The sequence below is a fragment of the Tachypleus tridentatus genome, chromosome 10, assembly GCF_004210375.1.
Source record: "Tachypleus tridentatus isolate NWPU-2018 chromosome 10, ASM421037v1, whole genome shotgun sequence".
Lineage (NCBI taxonomy): Eukaryota > Metazoa > Arthropoda > Merostomata > Xiphosura > Limulidae > Tachypleus > Tachypleus tridentatus.
This window is the reverse complement of record NC_134834.1, coordinates 90281142-90294684: the sequence shown is the minus strand read 5'-3', so window position 1 is coordinate 90294684 and position 13543 is coordinate 90281142. Positions and strand designations below refer to the sequence as shown.

The 13543-nt window shown below is 41.4% G+C and overlaps 1 non-coding gene across 1 annotated transcript; it reads left to right on the top strand.

The window, feature by feature from the left end:
- The first annotated feature begins 4948 nt into the window (after positions 1-4948).
- LOC143231170 (5S ribosomal RNA) lies at positions 4949-5067 on the top strand. The gene has a single exon (XR_013016802.1). It is a non-coding gene; the product is annotated as a 5S ribosomal RNA (ribosomal RNA).
- Positions 5068-13543: the final 8476 nt, after the last annotated feature.

The following is a 13543-nucleotide window of genomic DNA, read 5'->3' as shown; positions in this document are numbered from 1 at the left end:
AATTATATGAACTCGAAGATGAATTGGAGACTTTGGATCACCATACGATAGAGGGGGCGAGGATTCGTTCTCATATTCGTTGGTTTGAGGAGGGTGAGAGGTCTACCTCTTACTTTCTTCGTATGGAAAGAGTCCGACAGAGCAGAATTGAGTTTCGATCCATGCTCACTGATGGGGGTGAAGAAGTGTCCGATGTGGATGATATCGCTGCTGTTCTGCATCAATATTATTCAGCACTATATACTGAAGATATTCGTTCTGCAGGACGACATCGATTTCGTTCTCACCTTTGTTGATAAAACTCTCACCCATGAACAAGCTAATATTTGTGATGCTCCATTCACGATTTCGGAAATTCTCGCTGCTCTAGACAGTTTACCAATTGGCAAATCTCCTGGTTTGGATGGTTTTACGTCCGAATTTTACAAATGTTTCCTCCCTCATTTTGTTGACGACTTTGTGTCTGTCCTGTCTGACCTTTTCCTCTCTCCACAGTTGCTCAGTTCAATGTGTTCGGGGGTAATTGTTCCTATCCCGAAAGGCGGGGATCGACGGTTGGCGGCTAACAGCCGGCCTTTGACATTGCTATGTTCTGACTATAAGCTTCTGGCCAAAGTGCTGGCTCGTCGCCTTTCGTCTGTGATCTCCAGTTTAGTTTCAGATGACCAATCCGGGTGTATACCTGGACGGGACGTTGCTGATACTCCGTTAACACTCGTTTTGCTATTGCAATCTTTAGCACGTACCGGCCAGGGTGGAATCTTTTTGAAGCTCGATCAGATGCAAGCCTTTGATCGGGTGGCCTATGAGTATCTATTTCAACTTCTTGTGCGTATGGGTTTTGGTTCTACTTTTGTTCATTGGGTTCGTCTTTGCTATACTTCTATTTCTAGTTGTGTTAAGTTTAATGGATTTCTCACAAATGATTTTGCTGTAACCGGGGTATTCGTCAAGGATGCCCAATGTCTGCTTTACTTTACGTTCTCAGTGTCGAACCGTTACGAAATATGTTAGTTCATAATGTTCATATTACTGGTATTGGGGTGATGTGTTCCTCAACACGCCGTCCCTTATTTATCAGCATGCTGATGATACCACTTTGACCTTACGGGACGCCAAATCTTTGCCTCATGTGTTGGATGTATGCCAAACTTTTGGCAGAGCTACTGGGGGAAGGATCAACTGGGCCAAGAGTCAGGGTTTGTGGGTTGGGTGTTTGGCCTCTTCTGCAGACTTTGTCCTGGATGAGTTGAGAATTTCCCAGGATCCTATTAGGATTTTAGGTATAGTTTTCCACTCCCATTTCGATGTAATGCTGCAGGATACGTGGCAGGATGTTTTGCGCAGGGTATCTCGTATCTTGGTGTCGTGGCGTTTTCGTTCATTGTCACCAAAGGGTAAATCTCTTGTGGTGAATTCCTTGGTAGCATCTGTGTTGTGGTACACGTTGCAAATTCTGCCGTTGCCAACACAGTTTGAGGCTCGATTTCGCAAATGTATACTTGATTTTATTTGGCGGGGAGGTATACATAAAGTGGCATACGGTATTCTGATCCGGAGTTATGATTGTGGAGGTATCAACTTGGTTGATATTAATGCCCGTAAACTTGCATTCCGTTTGAGATTGTTGCAGCGTTGTTTGGATGCTTCTTGTCCTTCCACCCTGCGACAACTTCTTTCTGGATTTTTTCTTGTTATGGCAATCTCGCTTTGGGCTTTCGGATTCTTCAATGCCGAATTTTGCCACGTTTTGTGAAATCGTTACCTTTGTATATTCAGGAAATGTTTCATGCCTGGAAGGTTCTTCTTGGGGAAAGAGGGATTGTCGCAGCTCCTCTTTCCCCACAAATTTTTGATGAACCTTTGTTTTTCAATCCGGCTATTGTGGATGTTCGGAACCGAACATTTAATTTTCCTGAATTTATCAACGCAGGTTTGGTTCAGGTCCGACATTTGTTGTACGAGGTGCTCCCAGGTTTTCTTCCGGTGAGGGCGGTGATTGAAATGTGTACGGACGCTGATCCGTTGGTCAATGTCCGCACAATTGTTTCACATTTTAATATGCTGAAGGAGGCGTTGCCTGTGGACTGGTTGACGGTTTTGTCCAACCAGCCGGCTCCTCTCCCATCGACCACACTTGTTGTAGATTTATATTTTCTGGACCACTCTGATAACCGGGTTCATTTTCAAGGTTTATCTGTGAAGCAACTGGTGGGTCATATACAGTGTTCACTAGCTACTAATTTTACCTGCTCCATTCTACTGGGGGGATATTGTTCCTCCTGGAGATTGGAAACTCATTCGAAAAAACGCTTATTCTTCTTTTGTGGGTTTTCATGTTTGTGATGTGGATTATTTACTTTGGTTGCGGGCGATAACCACAAATGTCAAGCTAGTACATATGGACAGACATCCCACAGGGTTGTGCACTTTCTGTTCCCAGGCGCGGGAAACCATAGACCATCTGTTTTTTCCAATGTCCTTTTGTGCAGCCTTTGTGGTCATATGTATATAAATTATTGGCGTTTTATTTTGGATGTCCCATATCTAACTGGGTATGGAGGAGATGCTCTTAGTGGGACCTCACCCTTCGTTACCCGGGAGATGCTGGAACATATTCCGTTTGATTACTAGTTTGGCACGTCAGGTTATATGTTCTGCTCGTTCAGTTTCTTTGGCACGAAATCGCGTCATTCATTTAATTTCCATGTTTAAAGTGCGTGTACGGAGACATATATATCTTCATTATCATAGATCTTTGTTACATAACTCATTAAATGTTTTTTTATTCTGTGTATTCTTATGTTGGTAGCTTGGTAACCCAAGGTGCCCAAGGTTATTCTTGTGTACTTTGTTAAGATAAGTTCTTTATTTCATTGTCTTATTTATTTTTCTCAATGAAAGATTCATTGATTTCTTGTTTTGTTTATGTAAACTGTATTGTTTGTTGAATTAACTGCTGTTCAAAATTACTCTTTTTTTTCTTTTTTATCTAATTTATTAACTTTGTGGTAATTTTCAGCATGGTAATCTGTAGAGTTATTGTTACATGCTAATTCATTAACTTGTGTTTTATTTGTTGTATTTCTGTGTATACCTCCTCGTTGAGGTGGGATAAAATAAAAAGAAAAAAAAAAAAAAAAGCCGGTTCTCGTCCGATCACCGAAGCTAAGCAACGGCGGGCCCGGTTAGTACTTGGGAGGGTGACCACCTGGGAATACCGGGTGATGATGACTTTTTTTTTTTTCACGTTGAGATTTGTAGGTCTCGCAAAGAGCTGATCGATACCTCTCAAATTTTTTCACAATTTCTGATTTAAGAGATAAAAAATCCTTCCCGAAAGAGAGAAAGAAAGTGGTTGGCTCAATTGAAGTGCCTTAATATTAGGTGTTTATAATGGTAAACTGTTGGGAAAACATTTTTGTTATAGGAACTATTCAACTTTTCCCATCAACAAGTCAGTTGATAAAACACGCTTCGAAAACGAAGTTCAAACATTCATTTCCTGCGATCGTTCAAGAAAAGTAGCAGCTCTCTAAGCAGGTGGCGTGAGCCGCGTTCCATTTCACTTTAAACCAAACCCCTCCAATCAGACGTATATTGGAGAGAAAAGAAATAAACTATCTTCGCGGGTCGATCTTCGGAATGCACAAAGGGTGCGAAATCTACAAAACAGAAACTTCGTTAATGAGTAGATCCAGCCCACATCAATCTAAGGCAGTCTTATACAGATGGAATTTGAAACGTTTCCCTATTTCACAAAATTGTCTCGCTCGTGCACGTTTTGCCTAAGAAAAAGCAATTGTCGAGGGATCTGTCTGCTACACAGAAAAGGCGATGCGACAAATATTTCGAGTTTTCTTACATAACGTTCGTTCGCTACGTTTTGTAAAATTACTTTGTCTAGAAATATAACCCAGCAGAGAGACTTCACACCGACGATTGCACACCTTATTTGTAAATCAAATATCTATTTTATATGTATGTACATTTGAAAATTAACTTTCCAATAACGACAAGAGTCTTTGCTATTGGAGTATAAAACAAAATAGGCGAGTAGAAACAACAAGAAAAAAAATGTTACAAAACAGTAAAAGGAAAATTGAAAACATAGCAGTGAAAGCAAAACGCGAAGAAAACGTCTTCAGATAAGTAGGAACTCGGTACGTGGCACGCTTCCGACTCGCGAACGGTAGTAGCCGAGTGTGACAGGTGCTGTTCCTTTATTCATTCTGTTTCTATAACGTCAGAGAATTATTTGCAGTTTTTGCAACGTACTTTCATTAATATCCATACACTTCTTTAGCGAGAGACAAAAGAGCGACTTCTGAGGCACTCCCACTAGACGGTAACCAGCGTTTAATACTGTTTTGTTGTAGGGGGAGAAGGAGGCGAGTACACACGACTTCTCCCGATGGAAACCAAAATACACGTTAATAAACACAGGTAAATTAATGTCTATAGCCAAATGACGAATAAAAGAAGGCGAATATTAAATAATTCTAATCCCGATGCAAACTCGTGTTAAAATCTAAATTCTGCACACACATCTGTAAGTGATGGGATGTGGGCCTGTGTAACGAGAGTAAAATACCAGATTTTACGAAAGTAGGTCCGAAAGAAATATAAGGAAGACATAAACACCAACATGTGACTAAAAGACGTTTGAGAAAAGATCTCAGAGGCTAAATTGATCAATTTAAGTGTTCCATGTCAATGACACACACGCCTGTGAGCGACAGTTTCCATACCCCCGAAATGACACTCGTGTAGTTCCGGGGATGTGTAACGCAAACCAGAGTTATCAGGCTCCACTTTCCAGCGTCCTCCAGTAAAAGTGAATTACTAAAGCATCTCTTATATTTCACAACTAGGAAATTTTAGGCTGCGACAACGATTTTCTTTTAGAGTAACACTTAAAACACCAAATAAGAAAGAGAATTAAACTGTCATCGTTCATACCACGTTGAAAGCGCCGGTTCTCGTCCGATCACCGAAGCTAAGCAACGGCGGGCCCGGTTAGTACTTGGGAGGGTGACCACCTGGGAATACCGGGTGATGATGACTTTTTTTTTTTTTTTTCACGTTGAGATTTGTAGGTCTCGCAAAGAGCTGATCGATACCTCTCAAATTTTTTCACAATTTCTGATTTAAGAGATAAAAAATCCTTCCCGAAAGAGAGAAAGAAAGTGGTTGGCTCAATTGAAGTGCCTTAATATTAGGTGTTTATAATGGTAAACTGTTGGGAAAACATTTTTGTTATAGGAACTATTCAACTTTTCCCATCAACAAGTCAGTTGATAAAACACGCTTCGAAAACGAAGTTCAAACATTCATTTCCTGCGATCGTTCAAGAAAAGTAGCAGCTCTCTAAGCAGGTGGCGTGAGCCGCGTTCCATTTCACTTTAAACCAAACCCCTCCAATCAGACGTATATTGAGAGAAAAGAAATAAACTATCTTCGCGGGTCGATCTTCGGAATGCACAAAGGGTGCGAAATCTACAAAACAGAAACTTCGTTAATGAGTAGATCCAGCCCACATCAATCTAAGGCAGTCTTATACAGATGGAATTTAAAACGTTTCCCTATTTCACAAAATTGTCTCGCTCGTGCACGTTTTGCCTAAGAAAAGCAATTGTCGAGGGATCTGTCTGCTACACAGAAAAGGCGATGCGACAAATATTTCGAGTTTTCTTACATAACGTTCGTTCGCTACGTTTTGTAAAATTACTTTGTCTAGAAATATAACCCAGCAGAGAGAGACTTCACACCGACGATTGCACACCTTATTTATAAATCAAATATCTATTTTATATGTATGTGCATTTGAAAATTAACTTTCCAATAACGACAAGAGTCTTTGCTATTGGAGTATAAAACAAAATAGGCGAGTAGAAACAACAAGAAAAAAAAAGTTACAAAACAGTAAAAGCAAAATTGAAAACATAGCAGTGAAAGCAAAACGCGAAGAAAACGTCTTCAGATAAGTAGGAACTCGGTACGTGGCACGCTTCCGACTCGCGAACGGTAGTAGCCGAGTGTGACAGGTGCTGTTCCTTTATTCATTCTGTTTCTATAACGTCAGAGAATTATTCCCAGTTTTTGCAACGTACTTTCATTAATATCCATACACTTCTTTAGCGAGAGACAAAAGAGCGACTTCTGAGGCACTCCCACTAGACGGTAACCAGCGTTTAATACTATTTTGTTGTAGGGGGAGAAGGAGGCGAGTACACACGACTTCTCCCGATGGAAACCAAAATACACGTTAATAAACACAGGTAAATTAATGTGTATAGCCAAATGACGAATAAAAGAAGGTGAATATTAAATAATTCTAATCCCGATGCAAGCTCGTGTTAAAAATCTAAATTCTGCACACACATCTGTAAGTGATGGGATGTGGGCCTGTGTAACGAGAGTAAAATACCAGATTTTACGAAAGTAGGTCCGAAAGAAATATAAGGAAGACATAAACACCAACATGTGACTAAAAGACGTTTGAGAAAAGATCTCAGAGGCTAAATTGATCAATTTAAGTGTTCCATGTCAATGACACACACGCCTGTGAGCGACAGTTTCCATACCCCCGAAATGACACTCGTGTAGTTCCGGGGATGTGTAACGCAAACCAGAGTTATCAGGCTCCACTTTCCAGCGTCCTCCAGTAAAAGTGAATTACTAAAGCATCTCTTATATTTCACAACTAGGAAATTTTGGGCTGCGACAACGATTTTCTTTTAGAGTAACACTTAAAACACCAAATAAGAAAGAGAATTAAACTGTCATCGTTCATACCACGTTGAAAGCGCCGGTTCTCGTCCTCGAGTGCAGACGTGTTTTTTCTCGCCCTGATAGCCTTAGTGTGAGTTTCTGTAGCTAAGCCTTAGTGTGAGTTTAGTAGCTAAGCCTAGTGAGCGTACAGTTAATTTTTGTTTCTAGTTTTTGTGCTTTTGTTATTTGTTGAATATGTGTTCAGCTTCTCAAACAAGTATGGAAGTAATGCATCGCACGGTGTTTGTGGAAACTTCCAATTCAAACCATGGGGACGTGATCCATGCTGTTATGAATACGTTTGGTGCTGCTTCGGTTACTGCTGTTGTTCCTCGCCCGGGAGGTTATGAGGTAACTTTGTTCTCCCTGCTGACGTAGACCTAGCTGTCGATGCTGGTCTTGTTGTAAATGGCGTACACTGTTTGGCTAATGGTGTAACTAAACGCACTATTACTGTTTCTTTTATGGAAGTACCAGAATATATAGCCGATGATGTTCTTTTAAATAAACTTAAGGATTTTTCTTGTGAAGTAAGGAGCCCTATAGTGTGGAAGAGAGACCAAGGCATATATTTAGGTATACGCCATGTTCGTGTGTCTTTTAGTGAAAAGTGTATCTCTTTGCCGTACGTTGTGAAAGTTTTTGATCCTTTGGGGAAGGCGGTTATGTTAAAGGTGAAGCATGATCGCCAGTCAAAAGTGTGTAATTTATGTTTGGGGGCGGATCATTTATATCGCGATTGTCCCCAATTTATTTGCCGACATTGTCATGTGCAAGGACATGTTCGGCAACGTTGTCCCAAGCTTGTTGTTCCTCGGCCTTCTTCTTGTGACGACGATGATGTGGCCGCGCCCACTCCTTCTCGTGACAACGCTGACGTGGCCACGCCCACTCCTTCTCGTGACGACGCTGACGTGGCCACGCCCACTCCTTCTCGTGACGACGCTGACGTGGCCACGCCCACTCCTTATCGTGACGAGGTTGACGTGGCCACGGTTGTTCCTTCTCGTGCAGTGCCTGAAGACGCTGAAAGACTATCTGTTCATCAACGCGCTGATTCGGAGGTTTCCATTTCAAGGGAGACTACAGCTACCCCTTGGGTGGATGTATCTTCCAGGCGACCGACGGTTTCTGGTGGGGCCAGGGAACGGGCTAGTAGTCTTCCCCCTGCTGGACGACGTAATTTTGATCGACACTTCCCACCACTTACGGTTAGTGGTGAACGTACCGCCGGCGATGTGGAGGTGCCTCTTCAACGTCGTTGGAAGTATGCTAGTGTGGTGGCGATGAATCCAGGTAACACCTCAAAGATCAGTAGACGGAAACGGGTGTCGGACGTCCCGATACTTAGGAAACCTCGTGCAAAGGCGAAGGCGGTGTCTCAAACATAAATGATTGTTGTTTGTTGTTTTTTTTTTTGTTTTTTTTTTGTTTGTTTGTTTGTTTGTTTGTTTCATTTTAGTGTAAGAATGTGTTTTATTGTTAACTGTACTTTGTACATATTTGCTCAATTCTTTACGATTGTTCTTGTAACTTTTGTGTAAGATACAGTTTAATTTTAATTCTCGTTCCTGTTTGTCGTCTTTTGCATGTTACATTCACTCAGGGTGGGGGTTTTGAATTGTAATGGGTTGCGTAATGTTAGTAAGCTGGCTTATTATCTGGATTACTTTGTTACTAATTTTGATGTTGTTTGTTTACAGGAAACGTTTTTTACTGATGATTTTCAAGATGTTGTACTGAAATATTGGCCAGGTTTAGCTTTTTTTAATAATTCTCTTACTGGACGACAAGGGGTTGCCATCTTGTTACAGCGGTTTTTGAGGGATAATGTTACATTCGTTTCTTCTGATGGGGTGGGTAGGGTTTTGACTGTAAAATTAACTTTCGAGACTTCGTCTTTCCTGCTATCATCAGTATATGCTCCTCGCGATATTTATGAGAGACGGGATTTTTTCCACACCTTAACCTATAACTTAGATGATTGTACGGGATTACTCGTTGTGGGGGATTTTAATTGTGTGGTGGATGTGTCACGCGATCGATTTCCTGTTCGTTTCTCCCGTGATGCTAGTCGTTCGGCTTTTGTTCAGTTCCTCAGTAAGTTTGATTTACTTGATGCGCATTCTCTCTTATCGCCGACTACCCCTGGTTTCACGTGGAAGAGCTTTGTTAATGGTGAGATGTTGTCGTCTCGTATTGATAAGGTTTTGCTATCATCTACCTTACAGGGGACTGTCAAACGCTTACGTACGTTGTGGTTTCCTGCTACAGATCATGCTTTATTGGGCTTCGAGCTTACACTGCGGCCCGTTGTCAGAGGTCCTAATTTCTGGCACTTCAATAACCAGTTGTTGATGGATGCCGAATATGTGAAAGCCATTAAGCTGTTAATCGCCAGAAGTCGAAGTTGGACAGTATATGGGACTAATAAAATTTCGTGGTATGAAACATTGAAATCCGCGTTCCGTTCACTTACCCAGCGATATTCGCTTCTTCGAGCGCGGGCATCCCGTTCTCGCAAATGTCAGCTTGAGTCGTCCATCAATCGTGAGCTTCGAAAACTGTCTCGTTTCCCTGGTAGGTCTAAGGTAAAATTATATGAACTCGAAGATGAATTGGAGACTTTGGATCACCATACGATAGAGGGGGCGAGGATTCGTTCTCATATTCGTTGGTTTGAGGAGGGTGAGAGGTCTACCTCTTACTTTCTTCGTATGGAAAGAGTCCGACAGAGCAGAATTGAGTTTCGATCCATGCTCACTGATGGGGGTGAAGAAGTGTCCGATGCGGATGATGTCGCTGCTGTTCTGCATCAATATTATTCAGCACTATATACTGAAGATATTGTTCTGCAGGACGACATCGATTTCGTTCTCACCTTTGTTGATAAAACTCTCACCCATGAACAAGCTAATATTTGTGATGCTCCATTCACGATTTCGGAAATTCTCGCTGCTCTAGACAGTTTACCAATTGGCAAATCTCCTGGTTTGGATGGTTTTACGTCCGAATTTTACAAATGTTTCCTCCCTCATTTTGTTGACGACTTTGTGTCTGTCCTGTCTGACCTTTTTCTCTCTCCACAGTTGCTCAGTTCAATGTGTTCGGGGTAATTGTTCCTATCCCGAAAGGCGGGGATCGACGGTTGGCGGCTAACAGCCGGCCTTTGACATTGCTATGTTCTGACTATAAGCTTCTGGCCAAAGTGCTGGCTCGTCGCCTTTCGTCTGTGATCTCCAGTTTAGTTTCAGATGACCAATCCGGGTGTATACCTGGACGGGACGTTGCTGATACTCCGTTAACACTCGTTTTGCTATTGCAATCTTTAGCACGTACCGGCCAGGGTGGAATCTTTTTGAAGCTCGATCAGATGCAAGCCTTTGATCGGGTGGCCTATGAGTATCTATTTCAACTTCTTGTGCGTATGGGTTTTGGTTCTACTTTTGTTCATTGGGTTCGTCTTTGCTATACTTCTATTTCTAGTTGTGTTAAGTTTAATGGATTTCTCACAAATGATTTTGCTGTAACCCGGGGTATTCGTCAAGGATGCCCAATGTCTGCTTTACTTTACGTTCTCAGTGTCGAACCGTTACGAAATATGTTAGTTCATAATGTTCATATTACTGGTATTGGGGTGATGTGTTCCTCAACACGCCGTCCCTTATTTATCAGCATGCTGATGATACCACTTTGACCTTACGGGACGCCAAATCTTTGCCTCATGTGTTGGATGTATGCCAAACTTTTGGCAGAGCTACTGGGGGAAGGATCAACTGGGCCAAGAGTCAGGGTTTGTGGGTTGGGTGTTTGGCCTCTTCTGCAGACTTTGTCCTGGATGAGTTGAGAATTTCCCAGGATCCTATTAGGATTTTAGGTATAGTTTTCCACTCCCATTTCGATGTAATGCTGCAGGATACGTGGCAGGATGTTTTGCGCAGGGTATCTCGTATCTTGGTGTCGTGGCGTTTTCGTTCATTGTCACTAAAGGGTAAATCTCTTGTGGTGAATTCCTTGGTAGCATCTGTGTTGTGGTACACGTTGCAAATTCTGCCGTTGCCAACACAGTTTGAGGCTCGATTTCGCAAATGTATACTTGATTTTATTTGGCGGGGAGGTATACATAAAGTGGCATACGGTATTCTGATCCGGAGTTATGATTGTGGAGGTATCAACTTGGTTGATATTAATGCCCGTAAACTTGCATTCCGTTTGAGATTGTTGCAGCGTTGTTTGGATGCTTCTTGTCCTTCCACCCTGCGACAACTTCTTTCTGGATTTTTTCTTGTTATGGCAATCTCGCTTTGGGCTTTCGGATTCTTCAATGCCGAATTTTGCCACGTTTTGTGAAATCGTTACCTTTGTATATTCAGGAAATGTTTCATGCCTGGAAGGTTCTTCTTGGGGAAAGAGGGATTGTCGCAGCTCCTCTTTCCCCACAAATTTTGATGAACCTTTGTTTTCAATCCGGCTATTGTGGATGTTCGGAACCGAACATTTAATTTTCCTGAATTTATCAACGCAGGTTTGGTTCAGGTCCGACATTTGTTGTACGAGGTGCTCCCAGGTTTTCTTCCGGTGAGGGCGGTGATTGAAATGTGTACGGACGCTGATCCGTTGGTCAATGTCCGCACAATTGTTTCACATTTTAATATGCTGAAGGAGGCGTTGCCTGTGGACTGGTTGACGGTTTTGTCCAACCAGCCGGCTCCTCTCCCATCGACCACACTTGTTGTAGATTTATATTTTCTGGACCACTCTGATAACCGGGTTCATTTTCAAGGTTTATCTGTGAAGCAACTGGTGGGTCATATACAGTGTTCACTAGCTACTAATTTACCTGCTCCATTCTACTGGGGGGATATTGTTCCTCCTGGAGATTGGAAACTCATTCGAAAAAAACGCTTATTCTTCTTTTGTGGGTTTTCATGTTTGTGATGTGGATTATTTACTTTGGTTGCGGCGATAACCACTTATGTCAAGCTAGTACATATGGACAGACATCCCACAGGGTTGTGCACTTTCTGTTCACAGGCGCGGGAAACCATAGACCATCTGTTTTTCCTATGTCCTTTTGTGCAGCCTTTGTGGTCATATGTATATAAATTATTGGCGTTTTATTTTGGATGTCCCATATCTAACTGGGTATGGAGGAGATGCCTCTTAGTGGGACCTCACCCTTCGTTACCCAGGAGATGCTGGAACATATTCCGTTTGATTACTAGTTTGGCACGTCAGGTTATATGTTCTGCTCGTTCAGTTTCTTTGGCACGACATCGCGTAATTCATTTAATTTCCATGTTTAAAGTGCGTGTACGGAGACATATATATCTTCATTATCATAGATCTTTGTTACATAACTCATTAAATGTTTTTTATTCTGTGTATTCTTATGTTGGTAGCTTGGTAACCCAAGGTGCCCAAGGTTATTCTTGTGTACGTTGTTAAGATAAGTTGTTATTTATTTGCATTTTATTTGTTACCAATGAAAGATCCATTGATTTCTTGTTTGTTAATGTAAATTGTAATGTTTGTTGGATTACCTGCTGTTCCAATTACCTCTTTTTTTTTCTTTTTTATCTAATTTTATTAACTTTGTGGTATTTTCAGCATGGTAATCTACAGAGTTATTGTTACATGCTAATTCATTAACTTGTGTTTTATTTGTTGTATTTCTGTGTATACCCCCTCGTTGAGGTGGGATAAATAAAGAGAAAAAAAAAAAAAAAGCCGGTTCTCGTCCGATCACCGAAGCTAAGCAACGGCGGGCCCGGTTAGTACTTGGGAGGGTGACCACCTGGGAATACCGGGTGATGATGACTTTTTTTTTTTTTCACGTTGAAATTTGTAGGTCTCGCAAAGAGCTGATCGATACCTCTCAAATTTTTTTCACAATTTCTGATTTAAGAGATAAAAATCCTTCCCGAAAGAGAGAAAGAAAGTGGTTGGCTCAATTGAAGTGCCTTAATACTAGGTGTTTATAATGGTAAACTGTTGGGAAAACATTTTTGTTATAGGAACTATTCAACTTTTCCCATCAACAAGTCAGTTGATAAAACACGCTTCGAAAACGAAGTTCAAACATTCATTTCCTGCGATCGTTCAAGAAAAGTAGCAGCTCTCTAAGCAGGTGGCGTGAGCCGCGTTCCATTTCACTTTAAACCAAACCCCTCCAATCAGACGTATATTGAAGAGAAAAGAAATAAACTATCTTCGCGGGTCGATCTTCGGAATGCACAAAGGGTGCGAAATCTACAAAACAGAAACTTCGTTAATGAGTAGATCCAGCCCACATCAATCTAAGGCAGTCTTATACAGATGGAATTTAAAACGTTTCCCTATTTCACAAAATTGTCTCGCTCGTGCACGTTTTGCCTAAGAAAAAGCAATTGTCGAGGGATCTGTCTGCTACACAGAAAAGGCGATGCGACAAATATTTCGAGTTTCCTTACATAACGTTCGTTCGCTACGTTTTGTAAAATTACTTTGTCTAGAAATATAACCCAGCAGAGAGAGCCTTCACTCGGAGACACCGACGATTGCACACCTTATTTATAAATCAAATATCTATTTTATATGTATGTGCATTTGAAAATTAACTTTCCAATAACGACAAGAGTCTTTGCTATTGGAGTATAAAACAAAATAGGCGAGTAGAAACAACAAGAAAAAAAAAAGTTACAAAACAGTAAAAGCAAAATTGAAAACATAGCAGTGAAAGCAAAACGCGAAGAAAACGTCTTCAGATAAGTAGGAACTCGGTACGTGG